Source organism: Emys orbicularis, chromosome 1 (genome assembly GCF_028017835.1).
Source record: "Emys orbicularis isolate rEmyOrb1 chromosome 1, rEmyOrb1.hap1, whole genome shotgun sequence".
In the NCBI taxonomy this organism is placed as follows: domain Eukaryota; kingdom Metazoa; phylum Chordata; order Testudines; family Emydidae; genus Emys; species Emys orbicularis.
The window spans coordinates 232,070,447-232,096,243 of record NC_088683.1 but is presented as its reverse complement, the minus strand read 5'-3'; the positions used below and the strand labels follow the sequence as shown (position 1 = coordinate 232,096,243).

At 44.7% G+C, this 25,797-nt stretch overlaps 1 protein-coding gene across 2 annotated transcripts in view; it reads left to right on the top strand.

Moving 5' to 3' along the window:
* Nucleotides 1-6,859: 6,859 nt before the first annotated feature.
* Nucleotides 6,860-25,797, top strand: part of TCEANC (transcription elongation factor A N-terminal and central domain containing) — a 32,118-nt gene continuing 13,180 nt past the window's right edge. Inside the window, exon 1 of one of the 2 annotated variants that reach the window (XM_065417434.1) lies at nt 6,860-6,942. The gene's annotated coding sequence lies outside the window, so the exon portion shown is untranslated. The remainder of the gene's footprint in view (nt 6,943-25,797) is intronic. The other variant, XM_065417442.1, reaches the window with a different exon arrangement.

Below are 25,797 nucleotides of genomic sequence, written 5' to 3'. Positions count from 1 at the left end.
ATTCTGAAATGCTATTTTTTTCCAGTCAGAATAATGCAGTATTTCTGGACTACTGTTGCCTATTATTTCATCTGTATAAATGATGTTATTTAATTAAATAGGTCCTAGTCCAAATTCAGTGCTGACTTCCACCCTGTGCAAACTCATTCAGAGTGGTTGCATGGGATGTACATCAATGGAGAATTTGCTCCGTAACTCAGATCCACAGCATTTTTAAGAATGACATTTTATAGTTCAGATTCTGCTCTCAGTTATATTGGTGAAAACCTGAAGTAACTCCATTGGGTTCATTGGAGACAGCCCAGATTTAGATTTGTATTCAGCGCAGAACTTGACTTTCTGTCACCTGATCTAGGGTGTTCTAGGAAGTGATCATCAGTCAACACCTCTTAGTGTGTTCAGGAAGGATGCAATTTCTCTGATCTCATTCCATGGAAAACAGCTGCTATCATTACTTGTGCAGTAGAGCACAGGATTTTGAAAAGTTCAGAATCATACATCTCATCTATGTGTCTAAGGAATTTGTAGGAAATGACTGTCAATAGGCCCTTCCCATCAGAATGAAATGTTCTTGAGCTGTTGTGCAGAGGTAGCTCTAATAGGATTTCAAAAGTGGGAAGTAGGAAGGATAGACAAAGGCTACTTCCAATCCTCTCCTAAAGCAACCATTATGAAAGAGAGCTTGCGGGGGAATTTCCCACAGATTTTGTTTTAGACAATTTAATGTTTAAAATGTTTTGCAAATAGCAGCAAAATATCTGTGCTATTTCAGGGCTTACTCAAAATCCAAGATGCAACATCTCAAAACTGGTTAGTGGCTCAGCTCTAGTACAACTCTGCCTCTCACTTCATTAGCACAAAATACAACCAACCTGTCAATGGCACCTTCCAGCTTCAGTGATGGCTTTCGCTTTCTATTACAAAAACAGAAGTAAAAAAAGGTGACTCTCTCCTCCCTTATTGCCATTTTACATTTGAATTACAACTGAATCCATTGATCATAATGATATCTTCCAGCAGCTGTGACACTCTGAATGTGCACTCTGAATATGTTTCCCAGACCTGAAGAAGAGCTCTGTGTAAACTCAAAAGCTTGTCTCTCTCACCAACAGAAGCTGGTCCAACAAAAGATATGACCTCACCCACCGTGTCTCTCTAATATCCTGGGACCAACATGGTTACAACAACATTGCATACAAGCTTTTCTCTCCTCCTTCTGCCATTACACTGCTAGTACATGCCTTTTCACTTCTGCCATAGATCATTTGATTCTTGATTGCTTGACTTTATTTAGATGTTTAATTTTTTTTCAGTCAAAATATCTAAATCAAAATGCTACAGCTCAATCAAAATGCACGATCATATAGTTCATACCCTTCAATTAGGTATTTTTAATCCACCATACAAGATCCTTCACTAACTAATTATAATCCATTGTATCTAGAGCAGTGGTCTCCAAATTGGGGTGCGCGCAAGAGGATCCTTGGGGGTGCGCGGCAGAAGGAGTGCTTTTTTTATTTTATTTTTCCTTCATCCAAGCGGCTTTTTTTTTTTTTTTTTTTTTGGTGGCTTTGGCAGTTCGGGCGGGAGTCTGAGCGGCTTTTTTTTTTTTTTTTTTTTTTTGTTTCAGCAAAAATGGTAGAGCCAGCATTGCAGGGGGTGCGTGCTCAAAATTTTTTTACTGATAGGGGTGCGCGATCAAAAAAGTTTGGAGACCACTGATCTAGTGGATCTCTTCCTCCAATTACCATATATGGGTCAGATTTAGAAACTCATACACAGAAACATTGGCCAGCACTTCTCTGTGTACCTTGTTTGCATGCACAACTCAGAATTTGCACAAATACATATCTATATTCATGTACAAATCCCAATTTGCACATACAGATTTGAAAATCCAGGTCTATACTTCGAGGGTGCAAAACTGTCCCACTCCAAAAAACAAACTGGAGATGGCAAGTAAATGTCAGAGACCTTGTTAACTTTGACCCAAGACTTCGCAATAGATTTGCCTATGACATTACAACAACCATGTGCCCTCTGCCTCTATGTTTCCATGCAAGCTAAAGTCTGGACTATTTATCCCAAACATTTTAATTGACATAAATGAGCTCTATAATTAATTTATTTTACTTTTTGCACAGTGATTAAAACATCATTTGAAGCACTCTGTAAATGCAATCTGAATATGTACAGCACCTTAAATAAATGTTCAGTAAATGGACCGGAAAACACAAGAGGAAAACCAAGTATTCAGCTGTTAACAGGGCATCAGGAGAATATGCACTTCACTACTTGCCAAGAATTACATCTGTTGACATTAAACTTTTATTTTAAAAGATAAAAGCAAAATTTTGTAACACATCCTCCACTTGATGGAATGCCAGACCTGCTCACATGTGTGTGTGATTGTGTTACCTTCTTGTAGATGGTACACGGATGATATAAAACTTAGTACTACAAAAACTGGTGGTGTTTCTCCTTTAGCTCAAGGAGTAGAAGCCTGCTTTGTTTATTTTATTTTATTTTTGGTCAGAGATGATACCCTACCGTGTAGGCAATAGCTCAAGTCTTGTGTAGTCAGGGAATTGTCAGCAACACTGATCCAATTCTGAAGAACTATACATATATGAATGCAAACAGGCATAAAACTTGTTAGCTTTTGGTTTTGTTTTGTTTTGTTTTGTTTTGTTGTGTGACTTGTGTTTATAGGGAACCATGTTAAAAATCATATGAGATGTAATAAGAACATGAAACAAATGAACAAGAACAAAACATCCTGTAACAGACTAAAAAATGGCAGAGAGCCCTGAACAGAGGGAGTGTGGTAGGGGAGGAGTCCCAGACAGGCAGGCACCATGCGAGAAGGGGACTCTTATTTTATATATTTATGTAGCACCAATGTATTATATATTCATAGGTGCTGGAACTAGGGGTGTGGGGGTGCTGCAGCCCCCTAACTTGAAGTGGTTTCCATCATGTACAGGGTTTACAGTTTGGTTCAATGGCTCTCAGCACCCCCACTATAAAAATTGTTCCAGCGCCCCTTATATATTTAGGCAGCACCAATCACTGTAGTATCCAGGACTTCCTTTTACAGTAGTTCATGGTAGAGGTTCTAGAGAGCAAGGTCTTTTGTGCTACTTTTTCTTTCTTGAGTTCTCTCCAATGACTCAAGATATAGGAATATAATGTTTTGCTCTTTACACAAGTTCCGCGGTCATTCCCAGTGTGGGAAGTCAGGGGGCTGCAGCACCCCTACACCCCTAGTTCCAGCACCTATGAATATATAATACATTGGTGCTACATAAATATATAAAATAAGAGTCCCCTTCTTGCATGGTGCCTGCCTGTCTGGGACTCCACCCCTACCACACTCCCTCTGTTCGGGGCTCTCTGCCCCTTGTCCACACCCGCCATTCCCCTAACCATGCCCCACTTCCCCTGTTTGTGATCCCGCCTCCCCTATGCATGTTCCCCGCTTTCTCTATTGGTGATCCCCCTCCCCATGCATGCTCCCCCTTCCCACTCTGTGATCCTCATCCCCAATAATGCCCTCCATTCTGTGACACCCTCCCCTAGCCAAGCCCCACCTCTCCCCTCTGTGATCCCCCACCCCTATGCATGCTCCCCATATTTGTGATTCCCCGCTCCCATATGTATCCGCCCCCTTTCCCTGTCTGTGATTTCCCACCCTTATGCACACTCCTCCTCCTCACTCTCCCCATATGCTCCATCCTCCACGTTTGTTGTTATTTCTATGCCCCCAACCCTTCCCTCATACTCAATACGCCACCCTTATTTCTCTGCTGCTACTGCTGCTGGCAGTGGTGCTCTGTTCAGAGCTGGGAGCCCAACCAGCAGCCGCCACTCTCTCTGCTCTGTCTTCAGAGCTGGGCGCCTGGAGAGCATTAGCTGCTGGACAGACGCCCAGCTCTGAAGTCAGTGCCGCAACCAGCAGCAGCGGAGAAGTAAGTGTGACAATGTCATACCATGCCACCCTTACAGTACTTCTGTGTAATAGTTGGTCTTTGTGCAGGGAGGGGTAGCTACAGGGGGAGGGGCTAATGCACATTTTGGGGTGGCTATAGCCCTGCAAGCCCCCACTAGCACTGTTCCTGATTGGGCAAGTCAATTCACATCTGTTGCACATCCTTTGTCTCTCTTGCCTAATTCAACTGCAAGCTCTTTGAGGGGGCAGGGACTCTTTTATTTGGTGTTTGTACAATGCCAGGCACAACTGGGCTTTAACCTTATTTGGGGTTTCCAGGTGCTACTGTAATACATATTAAAACAGAACAATGCTAGCCAACACACAGCAGGTTCAATCAGTGTTGTATATGTTAGTTTAGAAAGAATAGTGTTATAAAAATAAAATATTGCATTAAAAGCTATGGGCAGCTAAGATTTCACAATTACCAGCACATACCGTGGCAGCACAGCCACTTGGAACGTCATAGCAATATGATTAATCTCCAAACTCCAAAAACACAGCCCCCATCACTTGAGTTAAAGTGACAGTTGAGCTGTCCTGATTCCATCTAGTAAAGGACACTGGTTTGTTACAATGTCTTGATAAACCATTTATTCTTATGTCAGCTTTTCAGTGCACCAGAAACAGTGCAAGAGGTGCAAAAGGTCTTTTTTTACATTGCCTTTAATCTAAAAAAAAAAGTGATGTTTAATTTTGCAAAGAAATAAAGACATTTCATACCATGGTGCATCAGCCATAGTGTAACATTTGAAAAGGAAAGCTCAGCAATAATTAAAAAAAAAAAAAAGAATCAGAATTCAGGCACCTGTAGTGTTACAAAGGAGTAACATTCACATTACTGTAAACATAGCAAGAAAAACAAAAGTGCTGTGAAGAATTAAATGGATTTGTCACTGAAAACTTAAAAGGGAGAGAAACTCCTTCACACACTATTGTATGTGTGTTACAAATCAGTATTTATCTTTTACACAATCAGCTCTGATACCCTATGTAAAATAGTCAGAAAAACATGAAAGAATAGCAAAACTATCAAGTTTACATATTTTTGTGCTTATTTATTGATTTACAAGAAATAGATCCATTTTAAATCATCACCATTGATTAAATAAAAACCTATACTCAGTATGTTGACTATACCCAGATTTCCTCTCATGCTGTCAGGTATATTTTTATAATAAATATTTTTAAAATACTGATTAGTGTCATTTATACTAAGTTAGATTTGTCATCTGCCTGATTAGTTGCAGGGTCACAGAAGCAGAGTTTTTAAAAAAACCTTCTGATTATTGTAAACTGCCCTGAAGGAGAGTTTCTCTTCATTGCTCTGTGCTTTGGATTCAATAATATTTATTTTTAAGCAATTTGACAGGAATAGTATAAGTGATGTAGCACCAAGTTGAATGCTGGAATGTTTCTGATATTCTTGTCCTTCTCCACTAGCTTTATACCTGCCATTCATTTTAAATTATTATTGCTTTCTAACCCTACTCTACACTTGACATCTATTGCCTCCAGTCTCACTTATTTGGTAGGGAGGGGAGAAGAGAGACTCCATCACTGGAAATAAATTTTAAACTTGAGTTTATATGTCAAATCCTCTCCTTCTGGAGATATGCGCAAGGGTGCAAAGGGAGAAGGTTCAAAGGGGGAGCAGGGCTCTCCCACCTCTCCTAAATGCACAGTGAGGGGGTACCCCCTCCTGTTTCAGTGTACCAGTGAACAGGGGAGCATGATGCGTGAAGCTTCTGATGTTTGTGTCAGCCTCTATCTGCAACACATTACAGTACAGTTATAAATATGCTAAGAGACCCATTTACAACAGTCACTCCTGACCCACGAACACCACCCTACCAAGACTTTAGGTGGGTTAATGAAGCACAGCAGAAGCCAAAATGGAATGAATATTGTACTTGAGTCAGGAGACAACTGTGTTGGAAACAGTTTTATTCGTATTGTAGATGTGACCTTAAAACACAGGTCCAGTGATGGGGTGAAGGTGATATTGACCCCCCCCCCCCCCACCGTTTATTCTTTTTATGATCTCAAACAGCATTCTTGTAGGACTGAAACCTTTCCACCAGTCTCACCGCAGCTTAAGGTGGCTGCACACTGCCTCGGTCTCTCTCCTTCGGGGGGAATTTGGGACTCGGGGAGGGTGATTTTGCTTATATTTGACAGTTCCCTCTGGAGGCGGGGTGGGGGGAGAGATTTTCGCACGTGTTGGAGACAGTCACAGGTGAATGGTGTGTTTGTAGTGGGGGTGATTTTGCTGCCTGACAGTCTTTCCCCTTCTCTGCGGATTTGAAGGGAGGGACGTTGCTTCATCAGGAAGTTGCGATCTAGTCACCTATAGAGCTGGTCCTGAGAGATGCCAGCACAGAAACCATTGGGGCCATTTTAGCACCTGCAGCTGGCTCCCTCTAGCTTTCCGTTATTGAAACTGCTTATACATGTCTGGCCACCAAATAGGAATGGTAGTTCACTCAGCCCTCCCGCAACAGCGTCTCCCCGGTCTAGGGGCGGGAAACTGCTGCGGGTCAGGGAACAGCGGGGACGGGATTGTGTGTTACAGTCACTCTCGCCCCTGGCGAGGGGGCGCGGGGAGGCAAGAGACAGCGCGGCTCAGGTGCCCCGCTCTCTCGCTGCCTTTCCCGCCGAAACAGCAACCCTCCCCTGTTTGTGTCGTCACACCGGCAGCAAATTAGGAGTAGAAGTAAGGGCACAGCGAGGGCAACTGTAACAGCGAAGGTTACTGGGCATGCTCAGTGCGGGTGAGCATGCTCAGTGCACCCAAAGTAGGGAATTGGGAGAGGGCGCTGTTTGTGTCGTCACACCAGTCCCGCTTTCGCCTCCCTCGGCGCTGCGCTGCAGGCGGGGTCCGCCGTGCACGTCACCGGCAAGATGGCGGCGCCCGGCGAGGCGGAGGAGCCCCCTGCCCCAATTCGGAGGTAACGGTCGCTGCCCCGCTCCAGTGATACGGGGGAGAGACCCCCTGCCCAAGTGATAATGGGGGTGGGGACTGGGTGTCAGACGTCCCGTCTCCCCCCCCCGCCGCTAATGTCTGGGGGGACCCCTGCGTCCCCCCAGTGATAATGGGAGCTAGATTTAGGGGCACCCTGCAGCAAGGGGCGGGAGGCACCGTCTCTCCTAATCCCGTGTCTGCGCTCTAGAGCTGGGGCTCCCCGCGCCGGGCATTTCCCGGGGGAGGGGGAGAAACAGCAAAATTTCAATTCATCTGGGTTCTACACGGTTTGTTTTGTGTTAACCTGAACCATGGAGGTGAAACTCAGCCAAACCCCTCCTCTTGTAACAAGGAGGGAGGGGTTACAGTGTCTCCCACCCCCAGGAGGGGTAAGTGGTTTGGGCCCCACTTCATTCCAAAGTTTTGCAAACTGAATCCACTCTGTATGAAAATCTAGACCCAGGCAGGTTTCACCTCCCTTTGGATTTTGTTGCTAATGATCAACATACTCTAGTCTTTAGAGTGGTAGCCCTGTTTTTCTGTATCAGCAAAAACAATGAGGAGTCCTTGTGGCACCTTATAGACTAACAAATTTATTTGGGCATAAGCTTTTGTGGGCTAGAACCCACTTCATCAGATGCATGCATGGATACCTGCTACTGTATTTTCCACTCCATGCGTCTGATGAAGTGGGTTCTAGCCCACGAAAGCTTATGCCCAAATAAATTTGTTTGTCTCTAAGGTGCCACAAGGACTCCTCGTTGTTTTTACACTCTAGTCTTGGTGCTGTAATAAGCCATGAGGTGGAATGAAGTGTAGAGGCTCTCTTGACTTCTGTAGTCAGCTGTTTACACTATTAACTCCTTCTCATTCTAAGGTAATAGTCACAGACATACACAGTACACGTTTTTATTTATGATTGACCCAGTTCACAGATAGTTTGCAGTCCTTTTGCACTAGCTATGCTTGAACAATGGCATGCAGATCATCATTATTTATATTACCATGTCACCTAGGCACCCAAGTCATGGAGCAGAACCCTGTTGTGCTAGGCTCTGGTACAAACACAGAACAGAAAGACAGTCCCTGCTCCAAAGAGCTTACAATCTAAGGACACGTCTTCACTGGCAATGTTAAAGCGCTGCCACGGCAGAGCCTTAATGTGGCTTGTGTAGTCACGGCACAGCGCTGGGAGAGAACTCTTAAAAAAACCCACCTCCACGAGGGGTGCGGCTCCCAGCACTGGTGCACTGTCTATACTGGCACGTTACAGCGCTGAAACTTGCAGTGTACGGGGTGTGTTTTTTCACACCCCAGGGCAAGAAGTTGCAGCACTGTAAAGTGTCAGTGTAGACAAGCCCTAAGCAACAGTATGGTTCCACCAGCAAAAGGGGCCTTCTAGGATGCTCTTGCTTCGCATCTATTTCCTGGCATCTACAGGGGCCTTGGGAAACGGTGTGCAAGCTAGTAAGCTGAGCTATCCTCCTTCCAAGAGCCCAAGAATTGAGAAAGCATAAGTTGTCCCAACCTTTCTCCCTGGGCCAGGTTGTGCAAGAGCACGGGTTAATTTAGCTTATGGTGCCTATAATAAGATAGGTGCTTTACAAGTCAAGGTCCCTGTTTCCAGGAGTTTAGAATATAAACATCAGTAGAAAAAAGATAAAAATGGCATTCAGCAAAAACAAGTGACTGAGCAAGTAACTATATTCAGCATTTGTCTTGTAGCTCTATGTTAAACTTTGTCTTCTCTCTTTCCATCATGTTAAAGGGATGATAAGGAGTTTGGGAAGAGAGAACAAGATGTACTCAGATAATACAGTGATGAGAAGCAGTATATAACCCTCAGATAGAAGGATAAGAGCCTTGTGGGAGAAATGAGTTTTAAGGAAAGATTTGAAAGGCACATTTTGGACCATAGTGAAAATATGCCGCTTTCTACAGTAACAATCTACTATGGGATTGATTGCCTGAGTAATTTTCATGGTGAGTTTTCTATCTAGGTTCTTATCTTGTCTGCACTGGAGTTTGCCTTTGTTACAGCCATTGATGGCCAGTCATTGGTGTAGCTACACTAGTGCAAAAGTTATGTCTACACTACAGAAGAAGTTTTGCTGCCAATGTATGTCAGGGCCAGGGAATGGTTAGCCTGGCCTAGCATCAGGCACAGGCCACGGGAGCCAGATACCAGGAATCAGGTTGGGCTGGAACACCCAGAGATCAGAATCAAGAAAAACCAGAGGGCAGAAACCAGGAGATACTTACCAACAGTCAGGCCAAATCAGGATACCAGGTCAGGATCAGAAGGCTGGAACAGGTAAACACTAAACCAGCAGTCCTGGATAGGGTAAAGCTCACTTGGTCAAACAACTTCCTGTTTCCTTCCCTGACTTACATAGGGACTGTGGCCCAGTCAGGAGCTTTGGAGGTCTCCAAAGCAGAGTGTAGGAGCAGGGTTTGTGCTTCACTTGGGCTTCATGGACCCTGGTCCCAGGTGCTGTCTCTAAGCTGCTAGGTGGAGGATTGGAGTAGGATGAGTCCCAAGATACTGAGAGACCCAGGTTTGAGATCCATGGGGCCAGACGTAGGAACGCCACGTCCCTGAACTACATTACCTGTGTTGACAGAAGCACTCTTCTGTTGACATAGCTGCATCTCCACTGAGGATTTTGTCAGCATAGCTATGTTGGTCAGGGGTGTTTTTTCATACCCCTGACCAATGGAGCTAAGCTAATAGTACTTTTAAGTGTAGGCAAAGCCCTGGTGTAGATAGACAAAGGTGGTATAAAGCAACTGTTTTCCCCCAGCTTAAAGGAGAGGTAAGCTGCACTGGTACAAATAGGTATCAGTGCAGCTGGTAGTTTTGCTAGTCTACAGCAGCGTTTCTCAAATGCGGCCACTGTGGCCACATGCAACCTCCAAGGGCTTTTTGTACAGCCACAGCTTCCTGGCAGGGGCAAAAGCAGGGGCCCTCCCGCAGAGCTGCCAGCAGGGGTTCGGCCCTATCTCCCTCTGGAGCCACAAATGAAGGCAAGCGGTGGGGCTTGGGGTTCAGACCTGGGTGGCGGGTAGCAGGCTCCAGCTGTGTGGCAGCGGGCTCCATCCCCAGGGCTTTGAGCCCTGACCCCGGCCCTGGCCCCAGGCTCACCCCCCCACACCCCATCCACTGCGTCCTCTGGCCCCAGGCTCTGGCAGTGCGGGAGTGGGCTCTGATTTCCAGCCGCAGGGTTTCGGACTCCAGCCATCATACCACGCGATCCAGCCCTGCCCCCCAGCCGTGCGGCAGTGACTGCCAGCCCCAAGCTCACCCCCCCCTCATATCACTCCTGGCCCCCACTGCATCCTCCGGCCCCAGTCCCTGGCTGCACAGCTGCAGGGCTCCAGTCCCTGGACTCATCCCCCCCATCACCTCTGGCCCCCCGTTGCCTCCCTACTCACCTCGCCATCCAGGGCTTAATTTGTCCCCCAGATTGCCAGGGCTGAGTAAGTCTGTTGTGAAAACTGTTATTCATAGGTTTGTTAATATCACTTTTCACTGCCTCCCTGCTTGCTAGCAAGTCTGCTCCGGTGAAAAGTGATATTAACAAATACAAATATTACTTTTCACAGAAACAGACTAAGTAGCAAGTCTTAAAAAAATAAGCAACCAAAAAAGCAAAAGAAACAACAACAAAAAGGGACAAGAACATGCAAAACACATTATTTGTTTCTATTTTGTTTCGGTCCAGTAAAGAAAAGAGAAAATTGTACATAATTTTTACTGAGTCTGCAAAAAAAAACCCCACACACATAAATTGCAATGATTTGGACATGTATATATGCATATTTATTTGTTTTGGCTAATGTAATTGAATATTTTAGGAAAAATTGTCAGAGCGGCCACCTCTCAAAATCTCACAAATCTCACAAAAATGTCTTGTGAGAACCCCTGGTCTACAGTAAGAGTTTGTATCAGTATAGTTACACCAGTGACTGACCACGACTGTCTGAAATTCCCACTATAGACAAGGCTTGACTACCTGGAAATGAAAACAGTTACAGGACACACAGTCTGGTGGTAGCATTGTGGGGACTTCCATGATTTACAAAATTAATTGTTTTTTACATTGTGTTAGTCTCTATGGTGGCGATTTCTTGAGAGATTCAGCTGCTTCTGGCATTGATTCAGACCTGATTTATGGAATTATTCAAAGAATGTGTCACTCTTCTATTTGCATTATATTGTTGTTTTTATTTATGTAAAAAAATCACTTTGTTTTATTTCAGCTGGGTCTCAAGTCTTTTTATTTTAAATTAGTCAACTAAATACTGGCCAAGTGATTTTCCTAATTCCCATATGGAATATGTTTGTAATTTTTATGCGTTTTAAATTTTTACTTTTCGTATTTCATATAGCTATGTTTTAATATTATTAATAATTTCTTTACTATAGTACAGTATTTCATATATCTCTAATATAGCTTGACTGTAAAAGTATGAGGAAAATGAGAATGGTCTTCTGTGAATTGTAACTGTGTCTCTTTTAAAAGGCAAAATACACAAATTTTCAGTGAAAGATTTATAATAAGTAGGGGTATAGGAAATATCTAATTTTAGTATTTGACAATAACCCAAGGACTAGAACTGGTATTCTGCTGAAGCCGAACTAGAAGCTAATATAAGAGCAATAAATACATCTCCTGTTTGTTGTTTATTGCAGCTGGATTTTCGTAGCAAAAAAAGTCACCTTCATAAGATCACAAAACAGACTATAATACTTACACATTCCTTTTTCTATTACATCTTATTAATTGCTGTTTTCACAACAATTTACTGTGAAGAACACGCTGCAGATAGAACATCTACTTTTGATTAAACTGGTGTACTGGAATTCAAGCCCATTCTTAATCATAATGAAAGGTTATTCCCAAATTCTGTAAAGATATATTGGCAAGGAAATCTTTTCTGAAGTAAGAATGACTTGTTCTGAATGTTTGTTTCTGAAATATTTAGTGAACCTAATGTGCTTTGGAAAGGTTACTGCTTATTTTGAATGCACTTTTGCTTATTGACTTAGACCCAGTTCCTGCAAGCTGTTCCATGTGGGGAGACTCCTGCACCCATGTGGAAGCCCACTGATTTCTGAGACTCCATGTGGATAGGGTCTGCGAAGGAAGCTTCATTCAGGATTGGGGCCTTACTGGGTTAAAATAAGTAAACCTACATTATGATATAAACAAAATTTGTGGGAAGTTGCAAAATAACTGGAAAATGCAAAATCTAAGAATGTGGGATGAGACTCTAGAGGCTATAGGCCAACTTTAAACCTGCAGCGTACACCAGGGTGACAAAGGCAGGAAAAAATCTGATAGTAGGTAGTGGGGAGGATGGAAGAGAAGTAACAGCGAGAGAAAGTTGGAGGAGAGTGGAGGATTGCTTTGCTGCTGGGGAGGAAACACTGTTGTGGTGAACAGGTGCATTTTGCCAACTCTTGCAATTTTATTGTGAGTCTGACAAAATTTTATGATTTTTCTTAAAACTCCAGCTCCTCGAGTCAGGTGATTGAAAGTGGAGATTAGGATGTATTTTTTTTTAAAAGTAAGTTTCTAGACCAGGGGTCGGCAACCTATGGCACGCGTGCCAAAGACGACACGCGAGCTGCTTTTTAATGGCACGCTGCTGCCTGCCGGAGTCCTAGCAGGCAGCAGCGTGCCATTAAAAATCCTGCCTGGCCCGCCCGCTCTTCTCCACCCTCCACCCACCCCGTCTCCCGCAGGGGCAGAGGGCAGAAGCTTGGTCCTGCCGGCTTCCCTGCCTCTTCCCGCAGTGTGCTGGGTTCCTGCCCCTCCTCCTCCTCCTCCGTCCCTCCCTCCCTCCCTGCTGGCCAATCAGCTGATGGCCTTTGGGAGGGAGGGGGTCCGGGAGGAGTGGAGTCAGCGTGCTCGCTGCTCCCGGCGGAGGCAGAGAAGAAGAGGGGGCAGGGCCTTGGGGTAGGGGGTGGTGGAATAGGGGCATATCCCTCCAGCCCCCTGCCGTGAGCACCCCATGAACCCAGCCCACACCCCCAGCCCTCTGCCCTGATCCCCCTCACACACACCCAGCCCTCTGCCCTGACCCCCCCTCACACACACCCAGCCCTCTGCCCTGACCCCCCCTCACACACACCCAGCCCTCTGCCCTGACCCCCCCTCACACACACACAGCCCTCTGCCCTGAGCCCTGCAGCCCCGCACACCCCCCAGGCCCCTGTCCTGAGCCCTGTACCCCCCTCACACACACCCAGCCCTCTGCCCTGAGTCCCCCTCACACACACCCAGCCCTGAGCCCTGCACACACCCTAGGCCCCTGTCCTCTGCCCTGACCCCTCCCCCCCCCACACACACCCCAGGCCCGTGCCCTGCGCCCCGCAACCTCTCAAGCCCCTGCCCTGAGCCCTGTACCCTCCTCACACACACCCAGCCCTCTGCTTGACTCCTTCACCCCCCCTCCATGACCCCAGCCCTGACTCTGGCACCCCCACACATACCCAGGCCCCCCATGCCCTGACACCTGCACCCCCCTCACATGCCCCCAGCCCTCTGCCCTGACTCTTGCACCCCCCACATACTCAGCCTCCCCACACCCCATGCACCCCCCACATCCTGACTCTTGCACCCCTCACATCTCCACCCCCACCCTGAGCACCAAACGGGAGCTCCTGCACACCCCCCCCCACATTCCCACCTGCACCCCTTGCACCAAATGGGAGCTGCCCAGATAAGCGCTCCACACCCAAACCTCCTGCCCCAACCCTGAACCCCCTCCCTCATTCTAGCTCCTGGCCAGACCCTACACCCCAACCCCCAGCCTGCTCCTTCACCCCCAGCCCTCTGCTCAGTGCACTCCCACCCTCAGTTCAGTGCAGAGAGAGAGGAAGAGAATGGGCCAGAACCAGGGAGAAGGTAGGTACCCACTGTATGTGGGCAGGACCAGGACCCCAGACCGGCAACGTGCTGAGCGGGTCCGGCAGCCGGGATCCCGGCTGGCAGGAGACGGCGGATGGAACCCCTGAGCAGCAGCGGGCTGAGCTGCTCAGCCCACTGCTGGTCTGGGGTCCCGGCCGCCAGCCCCACACAGCCCGATGCCGGTCTGGGGTCCTGGCTGCCGGCCCCTTGCCAGCCGGGGTCCCGGCTGCAGGCCCCGCTCAGCCCACTGCCGGCCTAGGTGAACAGAACCCCTGACTGGCAGCGGGCTGAGCGGGCCGGCGGCGTAAGATCAACATTTTAATTTAATTTTAAATGAAGCTTCTTAAACATTTTGAAAACCTTGTTTATTTTACAATACAACAATAGTTTAGTTATATAATATATAGACTTATAGAGCGAGACCTTCTAAAAATCATTAAAATGTATTACCGGCACGCGAAACCTTAAATTAAAGTGAATAAATGAAGACTCGGCACACCGCTTCTGAAAGGTTGCCGACCCCATATGGTTGTGGAGAAAAGCTTGAAGATGTGAGCATTGAAGGATTAAAACCCAGAAGGCAAATATAAAAATTAATTATTAAAAAAATGGTGATTTTTAAATGAGCCTGACTCATGTTTTTTGAAAGGTTGGGTTTGACAATGCTGTGGATTCTATTGCACATAGAAAGTGAATCCAGGGAAGTACTAGTCTAAAAACATGCTATGAATACTCATTGGGTTTGGGAGACATCATTTTGAATTGAAATTGTGCACAGTCCCTACTATTGAGTAACACAGTTACATATTGTGAAGAATCTGATTTCTTCTTGGAAGATTCCTGTAGTGTTAACCAGTTTTACTATATTGGCTATCTGTCCTAAGTGACTGTCGGTATGAATGTAATGGTTTTCCTCCATCTAGCATGAATCCATCTATCTGAGCAATTTAGAAAACTAAACTGGATTTAATTAAATTAGTTTATTTATAAACTGCAGCAGTTCCTGTAATTGTATTAGAGTCTCCTGGCATGTTCTTAGAATGAGAGAATTGGATATACATCCTCTGGCTATAAGGGAACAGTGAAGCGTTGCCAATTCAATATTGTCTTTTTCAGATTTTACAATAATAAATTGTAGGTCTTTTAAAATTCACTCCCTCTGCAAAATGTGAGATGGGGTTTACTTTTCATATCATGGGTGGGAACTAATAAAAGAAAAGATTTTCTCACATACCCAAAAAATTTTGTTTGGGTAAATAGTTTTGATTGGGTAAATGTATTGTGAGAACTTAAATGGTAAAGTGTCAATGGCATCAGCACTTACTATTTGACTATTATAGAGTTCAGTACTCCAGGTAAGCCCTGCCCTCTGTTATGCAAGGTTTGGGGGGAAGGTTCTGGAAGACTCTTCCATAACCCTACCTCTGGTGCAAGCAGTAGGGTATCCCTTCTCCATAGTTCTCAAGAGACATTCCCAATTTAAATTAAAATTATGGTAATTTGCAGTTCTCTTTTGTCAAAAGTTGCTTAACACATAGCAAAAATACTACTGTCTTATTCTGACTGGTCTGTTTTTTTAAATATTGTAAATCAAACATAACTCGCCACCTGTTACTAATTTACAATACTTGAATCTTCTGTTAAGATCTTGAATTTTATTAAACTGCTTTCCCCCAACCACTAGTCATTTTTGTGTCCTAAAATAATAGTGCATGTTTTGAAAACAAATCCCTTGTGACAAAAGCTTGACCTGTTTTGAGCTCCCAGAAGGAAAGAGATTCAACATTCTTATCCAGTGGTCACAGATATTACCTGTTACTGACAAGTATTGAAAAGTAGCTGAAAGAGAGAAGGGATATTTTCCTGTCAGTTCCTGTTCAGTTTTGTCATAAAGATATGTAGAAGGTGAAGGGTTGGGGGGAGAAGAAATGTGTATGAAGGAATATATCTTCCTACTCTCAAGTAATGCAGCGTTGCATCAAAACTTGAAAACGCCAGGCTAAATAATTCTTAAGACTGACAGAAATATGATTTGGCCATAGATCAGAGATATCATGGAAGCATTTTTCTACCTAAAACAGCTGCAGATTTCAAGAAAGCATAATAAAGTCTATTACTAATGTGTAAATATAATTTCTTAAGCTCATTAATGAAATTCCATCTGAACAATAGGACAGTAATGAAATTAATGCAATTATGGTGGGATAAAATATAAGCAGAATTGCATACCATCATTTTGCCACCAAAGAAATTGAAAATAAAAAAGAAGTGGAAATTCTGTCTGTATTTGTTAAAAGCTCGTTTAAAAAAAATTAAAAATACGATATAGAGTTATCACAAACTGACATGAAGCTAAACAAAGGGAAAAATGCTGTTATGGAGATTGTAATATTTACAGCCCATGAAAATATCAAGCTATAAGTTAGTCCTTAATAAAAGGCAAAAAAATTTTTGCCTCAGGTGAATAATCCCATTAAATTCAACAGGACAACTCATATGAGTAAGACAAGTGAGATTTGGGATACAATATGTAAACTAGTAACCATTCTTCAAAGAAACCATCATCACACATCATGTTGGGAGGGACTCATGCCTCCACCATCAGATCAAGTGGAACTCCTAAGTTAATGATAAAATTCATGCAGTGTGAGTGGTTCAGCTCACAAATTCTCTAGTGCTGAAGGCTTGATGCCCGAGAATAAGACCCTGTGAAACAGTATCTTTGAAGTAGCAGAATTACAAGCTAAATAACTGTTCCTTACCTGTGATCAATTTAATGATAAGAATGTTTGTACGTGTCTATTAGTATTATCATTTGCATACACTCTTAAATATTTCAATAACCAATGTTGCTGTTCTAGTTCTAAAAATAAGAAAAAACAAGGTAGACATAATAATCCTCCAATATAATCATTTCAAATTGTGTAACGAGAGAGAATCAGTAAAAAGTTTTCAAAGAAAGAAATATTCTTATCCCTTGTGACATAATATTTTTTCAAATAGAAATAAATGTGACATTTCAATTGTCTAATGACTAATTTTGGATGCTCTGTCAGATTTCTGTAGAAAAGTAATTTCATGTGTGACCATCAATAATACCATATGAACCCATTTCTATGTAATCATATAAAACCTTAGCATATTTACGTGTGCAAAATATAAAAACTTAGTGTCAGCTTATAATGAAAAGGAGGCAGTATTACCACTCAAATAACTATTTTAATGGTATTTACTATATCCCATCAAATTATGTTTCCAAAATAGAAAGGATCACAATCTATTTTAAGGTTTTAGACTGCTGCCTATCACCTTCCATGTAAGATCAATAGGGATTGTGAAGTCATAATGGACTTCTTGGAGTCTATGGCACTTCTCCCTTTTCAGGGTGAAAACTCTGCTTGGGGTAGGGTTTTTGGTTTTTATTTCTTTTAGATTTTGTTGGTAGCAGTGTAGGTGTGGGAGTCACTTTTGTCAGTGTCATTTTGAAGGTAGAAAGGGCTGCATAATGATTCTGCAGCGTTTCCTAATGACTTTGGATTCACTTGATGATCTCTGGTAGTTTGCTCCATAGCTGATCTTTAATGTAGCTGAGTCATAAATAAGGCTACGATTTTGTCACAGAGGCTGCAGAAGTCACGGAATCTGTGACTTCCAAAGACCTCCAAGACTTCAGCTCCTGTGGCTGGGAGCTGCAGGGTCCTGCCACCTTCCGCAGCGGCAGGGAGGTGAGAGGTACCACCGCCGCCTGAGGCAGCGGGCCCCCAAGCTTCCAGCCGCCATGGGCAGCGGGGGTACCCTGCAGCTCCTGGCTGCTGCGGGGGCATGGGGATCCCTGCAGCTCCCCAGCTACCATGGCAGGGCAGGGGGACCCCCACAGCTCCCCACCATGGCAGCGGCAGGAGGACTCCCACAGCCTCTGGCTGCCGCAGTGGGGCAGGGGGACCCCCGCAGCCCCAGGCCACCGCGGGAAGTCAGGGGGACCCCCGCAGCTCCTTGCTGCCACTGCGGGGCTGGGGGACACCAGAAGGTCCCTAGCCTCCAGGAAGCTCCCTGCCACCACCGTGGGGCAGGGGGACCCCCGCAGCTCCCCATCCCTGCTGCGGCGGGGCAGGGGCACCCCCACAGCCCCATGCTGCCACAGCGGGGCTGGGAGACCCCGGTAGTTCCCTGGCCTCCATGGCTGGCCAGCTGGACCCCGGCAGCTCCCTGTCGCCACCACAGGGCAGGGGGACCCCCGCAGCGCCCCATCTCTGCTGCATGTATCTCTTCACCCTTTCAACCAATACCTGTAATCCCTCATAAATCAAGCCTGACCCCCAGATGCACAGTACCTTCCCTCTTAACTTGTGTATATTTAATTTTAAACATTAATTTTAATAAAATTTATTTATTTAAAAACATTTTTGCTGTTAACAAGCATGTTATCTCTGGAGACACAAATCCACAGTTTGAGAACTACAAAACTAAGCATCTCTGATGGTATTTTCTAGACTGAGCACTGAGTCCCATTGAGTAGATAGAAAGATTAACCTAAATAATCTATACAGAAGCCCCTGGAACCCCATAAATTTGGGTCCCTGATCCATGAACTATTGGAACTCATTTACAAAACTTTTCTTAAACGTTACATGAATATATTGTCTCATATTATAGACTTAGAATTTATAATCCCTATTCCATGATGAGATATCTTTGAGCTATAATGTGTCTTAATTAAAACTATCTTTAGAAAGGTTTTTTCCTCAAAAAGCATTTTATAAAAAAAATCCGATTTTAAATAAAAATCCGATTTTTTTTTTAAATCATTGATTTTTATCTACCCTGCTCAGGAGCCACAAGTGGCTCTTTAATGTGTCTCCTGCAGCTCTTTGAAGCACATGATATTAAAACACTGTGGTTAATAATTAAATCACAATCAGGGTGCTTTTACTATGTTATTAACCAATTGTAGAATACTTGGTCAGTCATTTTGCTGTGAAATTTCTCTATATATAGTAAAAGAAACAATGAATTCACACACTGTGGTTCTTCTGGGTATGGGTGAAGTTTGGGGGAGGTCTGGGGAGGCATTGCCTCCCAAGCAGGTGCAGAATTTGCCCCCACACACGTGGCTCCATTGGCTTGACTGGAACTGTCCACCCCAAATGTAAATGTCAAATTATGCCTATGCTTTTGGGTAATGTCGGTCTATAATTTGGCTCCTGAACCACTGAGGTCTGAGTATCACTGATCTAGAGCCTGTGTATTGTCTTCACATTCATCTTCTGATATAGTGAATTACAGTAATCTAACCTGGGGATAACAAATGCATGGATCATTGTGGTCAGGTCTTGGTCCAAGAAGAATGGACAAACTTTCCTAGCAAAATGGAAGTGAAAGAAGGTATTTTAGATACTTTTAACTACCTGGTTATCCACACTTAGTGAGGAGTTAAACAAGACTCTTATACTTCCTACCACTTAACTGAATGGAGGCTGTATGCCTTCAATGGAAGGTAGAGACAGCATCTCAGCTGGTTCTTCAAAGTATTTCCACTTTTCGACCAAAATCACATCATTCTTGCCTAGGTTCAGCTTGATCCAGCTGCTTTTCATCCAAGAACTGATTTCTTTTAGGCATTCTGACATGTTAGAAGTGGTGGTGATAGTTGTATCTGTTGAGAATGAGATATATAGTTCAGTGTCATCAGCTGAATCCATGGCGTCTCACTATCTTTCCCAGTGGTCTGATTTAGGTATTGAAGAGGGGATAGTATGTATGCATGAAGGACTTGGCAGATGAGAGCCTTTGGAGAGGAGGAATAGCTATCCATCACCACTCTCTGAGTTCTTGTTGGAGAGGAACAACTGGAGCCACTGTAGAGCTGGGCCATCTACTCCTCCAGTATCTTGTATGTGGTTTAGCAGAATCATGTGGTCTATTGTTCCATTGTAGCTGAATCATGTGGTACATTGTTTCCAAGTGTGCAGAGAGGACCAGCAGTCTGAGCACAGAGATTTTACCAGGGTCCATGGCTGTAAATAGGATAGTTTACTAGAGCTGCCCCTGCTGTGCCCTGGTCTGAACCCTGACTGTGAGGCCTCAGGGGTGTTGTCCCATGTCACATGTTGCTGGAGCTTATTACTACTACTTTCTCAGTCACTTTGTCCAGGAATGGGAGGTTGGAGACAGAATGATAGTTGGAGAGGTCTTCAGGGTCGAGTGATGGCTTTTTGAGGATTGGGTGAACTGTTGTGTTTTTCAAGGAGTTTGGCAGGTGTGCTTCTCTGGACGAGGCATTGACCATTTCCATTAGTAGTAGCCATACTTGCTCTGCTGGCTTTTACCAGCCAGGAGGGGCATGGATCTGGTTCACATGTTGTGGCTGTAATATTTTTCAGGCCTTCTTGAGCTTCAGCTTGTGTGATAGGGCCAAATTCAGTCGGGGTGGAATTTTCTTTCCCAATTAGTTCCATGCATATTTGGTTGTTCTTACCAGAAAAGTATGCTGACAGTTCTTTACAGTGGTTGATCCTTGGGTCTCATGCCTATTCTGTGCAGTCTGGGTTGATTAGGCAGTTCACTACGCAAAATAGCTCTGCTGGCCACAATTCTTCTGCACTGATTGTGAAAGGAGTAGAAGAGTCATTTTCCGTCCTTTACTGTAGTGGCATAGTCCCGTAAGACTTGTTTGTGATGCTGGTGGATGGATTCATCATGTTTTTTGTGTTACTGGCATTCTGAATTTGCAATTTTTTCCTGTAGTTTGTCTGTGAAGCCTGGGTGATAATCTCGGTTGGTGTGGGGGGAATGGGCAGCTTGTGGCCAGGTGTCAGTGCTAGTGCACATCAGGTGGTTGTACTGTTGTACTAATTTATCAGTGCCTTGTTCTTGTATTTGTGTGATTTGTGTGACATGAAACACTACGAAGCTCAGGAGTTTTCAGGGGTGGATCAGCTTTGATTGTTCACTGTCCTAGTGGGAAGAAGGAAAGGTTCTATTCTTTGCCTACATGAGGTGGTGGTGAGACCAGAAGAGTGGCATGTTAGTGCCTCTGAGGATAGGACAAGAAGCAATGGGCTTAAATTGCAGCAAGGGCAGTTTAGATGAACATTAGGAAAAGCTTCCTAACTGCGGGGGTGGGATGGAGGGGGGTGATTAAGCACTGGTATAAATTGCCTGTGGAGGTTGTAGAAGTTCTGTCATTGGAGATTTTTAAGAGCAGGTTAAAAAAACACCTGTCAGGGATGGTCTAGATAATACTTAATCCTGGCTTGAGTGCAGGGGACTGGACTAGATGACCTCTCGAGGTCCCTTTCAGTCCTACAATTCTATGATTCTATATCCAGTATCCACTGTTAGGCTGAAGATAGGATTCAGCATATGTCAGGCTGTCTGTGTTGGTCCAGAGACTGCCTGTGAGAATTCCATGGTTTCCAAGTAGGCCATGAGTAGGGCCCTACCATATTCATGGTCCATTTTGGTCAATTTCGCGGTCATAGGAATTTAAAAATCGTAAAAAGGGTCGCAAAGTTATTGTAGGGGGGTTGCGGTACTGCTACCCTTACGCCTCTGCTGCTGCTGGCGGTGATGCTGCCTTCAGAGCTGGGCAGCTGGAGAGTGGCAGCTGCTGTCCAGGAACCCAGCTCTGCAGGCAGAGCTGCTGCTTGCAGAGCTGGGCCCTCAGTAAGCACCCATCGCTTTCTGGCCACCCAGCTCTGAAGGCACCAGTGCAGAAGTAAGGATGGCATGGTATGGTATTGCCACGCTTACTTCTGCACTGCTGCTGGCGGGGCACTGCCTTCAGAGCTGGATGCCCGGCCAACAGCCGCTGCTCTCCGGCTGCCAAGCTCTGAAGGCAGCCCAGAAGTAAGGGTGTCAATACTCCTAAAATAACCTTGCAACACCCCCGCAACTCCCTTTTGAATCAGGACCCCCAATTTGAGAAATGCTGGTCTCCCCCATAAAAGCTGTATAGTATAGGGTAAAAGCACACAAAAGACCAGATTTCATGGGGGGGAGACCAGATTTCACACTCCGTGGCGCGTTTTTCATGGCTGTTAATTTGGTAGGGCCCTAACCATGAGATCGAGTACTATATTTGCAATGTCTATGTGGTGATTGGGGTCACAGAGGACAAGAAATTTGGGGGATTCCAGTATTATACAGGGAAGCATTTCTGTAAATTCATAAAGGAAGTCAACTGGGTTTTCATCTGAAAGTCTGTACACTCCTATGAGGAATCCTAGGTTTCTCTTGTCCAGTGTCCCACAGATCATATAGATGCATTCAAATGTTTTAGTTTCTGGGGTGGAACATCTTCTACAATACAAGTAGGAGGGGAACAGGACTATAACTCTGCCTCTTCTCTTCTTTTTTCTGGTGCATTCTGGGGTTTATCTGTTTATCTGTTATATGAGAATCGGAGAAGGAGAGCTAATAACAGATGACATCAAGAAGGTTGATATGTTTAATAGCTATTTTGCTTCAGTCTTCATTAAAAAGACTAATTGTGATCAGATACTTACAAATTAATATTAACAAGGGAGAAAGAATACAAACCAAAATAGGGAAAGAACAGATTAAAGAATATTTAGATAAGTTAGATCAGGGGTCGGCAACGTTTGGCACGCGGCTCGCCAGGGTAAGCACCCTGGTGGGCCGGGCCAGTTTATTTACCTGCTGACGCGGCAGGTTCGGCCGATCGCGGCCCCCACTGGCCGCGGTTCGCCGTCCCGGACTAATGGGGGTGGCGGGAAGCCGCGGCCAGCACATCCCTTGCCCGCGCCGCTTCCTGCCACCCCCATTAGTCCGGGACGGCGAACCGCGGCGAGTGGGGGCCGCGATCAGCCGAACCTGCCGCATCAACAGGTAAATAAACTGGCCCAGCCCGCCTGGGTGCTTACCCTGGCGAGCCGCGTGCCAAACGTTGCCGACCCCTGAGTTAGATATATTAAAGTTGGAAGGGCGAAAGCCATCCTAGGGTATATTTAAGGAATTAGCAGATGCAATCTAAGAATTATTAATGATTGTCTTTGAGAACTCTTGGAGGATAGGTGAGGCCCCAGATGACTGGAAAAGGGCAAACATAGTTCCTATCTTTAAAAACAGGATCAAAGAGTACCCAGAGAATTATAGACCAGTCAGCCTAGCTTTGATACCTCAGAAGATACTGGAACAAATTATAAAGCAGTCAGTTTGTAAGCACCTAGAGGATAATAGGGTTATAAGTAAGAACCAACATGAACTTGTCAAGAACAAATCATACTAAACCAACCTAATTTCCTTTTTTGACAGGCTTACTGGCCTCATGGATTGGGGGGGGGGGGGGGGGGGGGGGGAAGCAGTAGACGTAATATATGTTGATTTTAGTAAGGGTTTTGACATAGTCCCACATGACATTCTCATAAGCAAAATAGGGAAATACTATCTAGATGAAATTACTATAAGGTGGGTGCACAACTGGTTGAAAGATTGTACTCCGAGAGTACTTGTCAATGGTTCGCTGTCAACTGGGAGGACATATCTAGTGGGGTCCCCCACCAGGGTCGGTCCTTGGTCTGATACTATTCAGTATTTCATTAATGATTTGAATAATGGACAGCATGCTTAAGAGCTGTTATAAAGAAGACACAATCAATTGTTCTCCATGTCCACTGAAGGTAGGACAAAAAGTAATCGGCTTAATCTGCAGCAAGGGAGATTTAGGTTAGATATTAAGAAAAACTTTCTAACTATAAGGGTATTAAGCATTGGAATAGGCTTAAAGGGAGTGTGTGAAATTCCCATCACTGGAGGTTTTAAAGAACAGGTTAGACCAGGGATCGGCAACCTTTGGCACGCGGCCTGCCAGGGTAAGAACCCTGGCGGGCCAGCCCGGTTTGTTTACCTGCCGCGTCTGCAGGTTTGGCCGATCGTGGCTCCCACTGGCCGCGGTTCACCGCTCCAGGCCAATGGGGGCGGCGGGAAGTGCCAGCCAGCACATCCCTCGGCCCGCGCCGCTTCCCGCCGCCCCCATTGGCCTGGAGCAGCGAACCGCGGCCAGTGGGAGCCGTGATTGGCCAAATCTGCGGATGCGGCAGGTAAACAGATTGGCCCGGCCTGCCAGGGTGCTTACCCTGGCAGGCCGCGTGCCAAAGGTTGCCGATCCCTGGGTTAGACAAACACATGTGAGGGATGGTATAGGTCAGGGGTAGGCAACCTATGGCACGTGTGCCGAAGGCGGCACGCGAGCTGATTTTCAGTGGCACTCACACTGCCCTGGTCCTGGCCACCGGTCCGGGGGGCTCTGCATTTTAATTTAATTTTAAATGAAGCTTCTTAAACATTTTTAAAACCTTATTTACTTTACATACAACAATAGTTTAATTATATATTATAGAGTTATAGAAAGAGACCTTCTAAAAACGTTAACATGTATTACTGGCGCGTGAAACCTTAAATCAGAGTGAATAATGAAGATTGGCACACCACTTCTGAAAGGTTGCTGACCCCTGGTATAGGTATACTTGATCCTGCTTCAGCACAGGGGGCTAGATTAGATCTCGAGATCCCTTGTAGCCCTGCATTTCTATAATTCTGTGATTCTGTGATTTTACTGATCAAGCAATTGGCTCAGTTTATATTGTTACACAGTGACAGTCATCATTTTACATCGGTGACAACCTGCCCTCTTTTTTTAGTGGTGGATTGATTTATAGTTGTTGTTTTTTGTTTAATTTCAGATATTGTGGGTCTGATTCTCATTTACACCATTGCTCTGGCAATGTAAAAAGGCCATAGAGTGAGTTTATTTATTTATTTCATGAGGGCAGTGGAAAGGGACCTTAATGTATGTGAGAATCAAGCCCTGTGTTTTAACATAATTGGTAAATGTACTTGGAGATTGATATAGTCACTATATAACTTAAAATAAATGTGGATGTGGTCAATGTCAGCTTTTTGAAATGGCTCATGACTGTGAATGCCAACCTCAAGGCAGACTGTTAAGAAACAGGATACAAACCCCAAACTGGTTCTGAGTTCTTTACTTAGATTTCACCAATCAAGTATCAGATGTGAACTCCTCAAGCACTACAACAGCTTTAACGTGGAGTCACAGACAGTCCCCTCTGATACTCCAGTCTGTCTTGCCACCTAGGGAAGTCTTCCTCTGTGATAGAGATCCCTTACACCAAACATCACAATAATATTCAGGTTATTCCTAGTCCCAAAGGACCAGTCACTTACCCCAGATCAATTGTACATCAGATCTCAAACCAAAGACAATGCTTGTAGTCAATCCTATAATACTAACTAAAGATTTATTAACTAAGAAAAAGAAATGAGTTAGTTACAAGGCTAAAGAAGGTAAACACACACACAAATGAGTTACAGTCTTAGGATCCAAAAACTGATAGCTGCTGTATATGCAAGCTCTATATGTCCTTTAGGGCTAACCCAAACTAAGCAGCTTGGGGATCCCTTGCTTATGCTTAGAAATATTGCCCTCTCTGAATTCCAAGCAGCATAGAGATACAGTTGCTTCTTGTCAGGCATTTTTATTCCCTTTCCCCAGAGCTCAAGTTTATGGGATGAGTTCAGTCACAGGTCCCCTCTTATGGGAGTTGGGGGTGGGTGGGACTCAACAAAGTCTTTGTCCTTTGTTTCACAATGGCTCGTTTGGTTTCAGTGGGGTTTTTGTGTGCATAACTAGCACTTTACACCAATTCATGTTTCTTTCCTGTTTTGTGAGTGCATTGTAAACCTCTGTAATTGTGTAAAATAGTATAACCTTATACTGTAGGCTACAGATATTATAAGTGAGATCAATATATAAAGCATCCTGCAAGCATTTCATTAACTCTAAACATTACACACATTTTTATTAACTTAACATCTGTTTTAACAGTGCTAACATCACAGGTGAGCCAGACTGGTTTCCAGCTATGAATTTGTCAGTG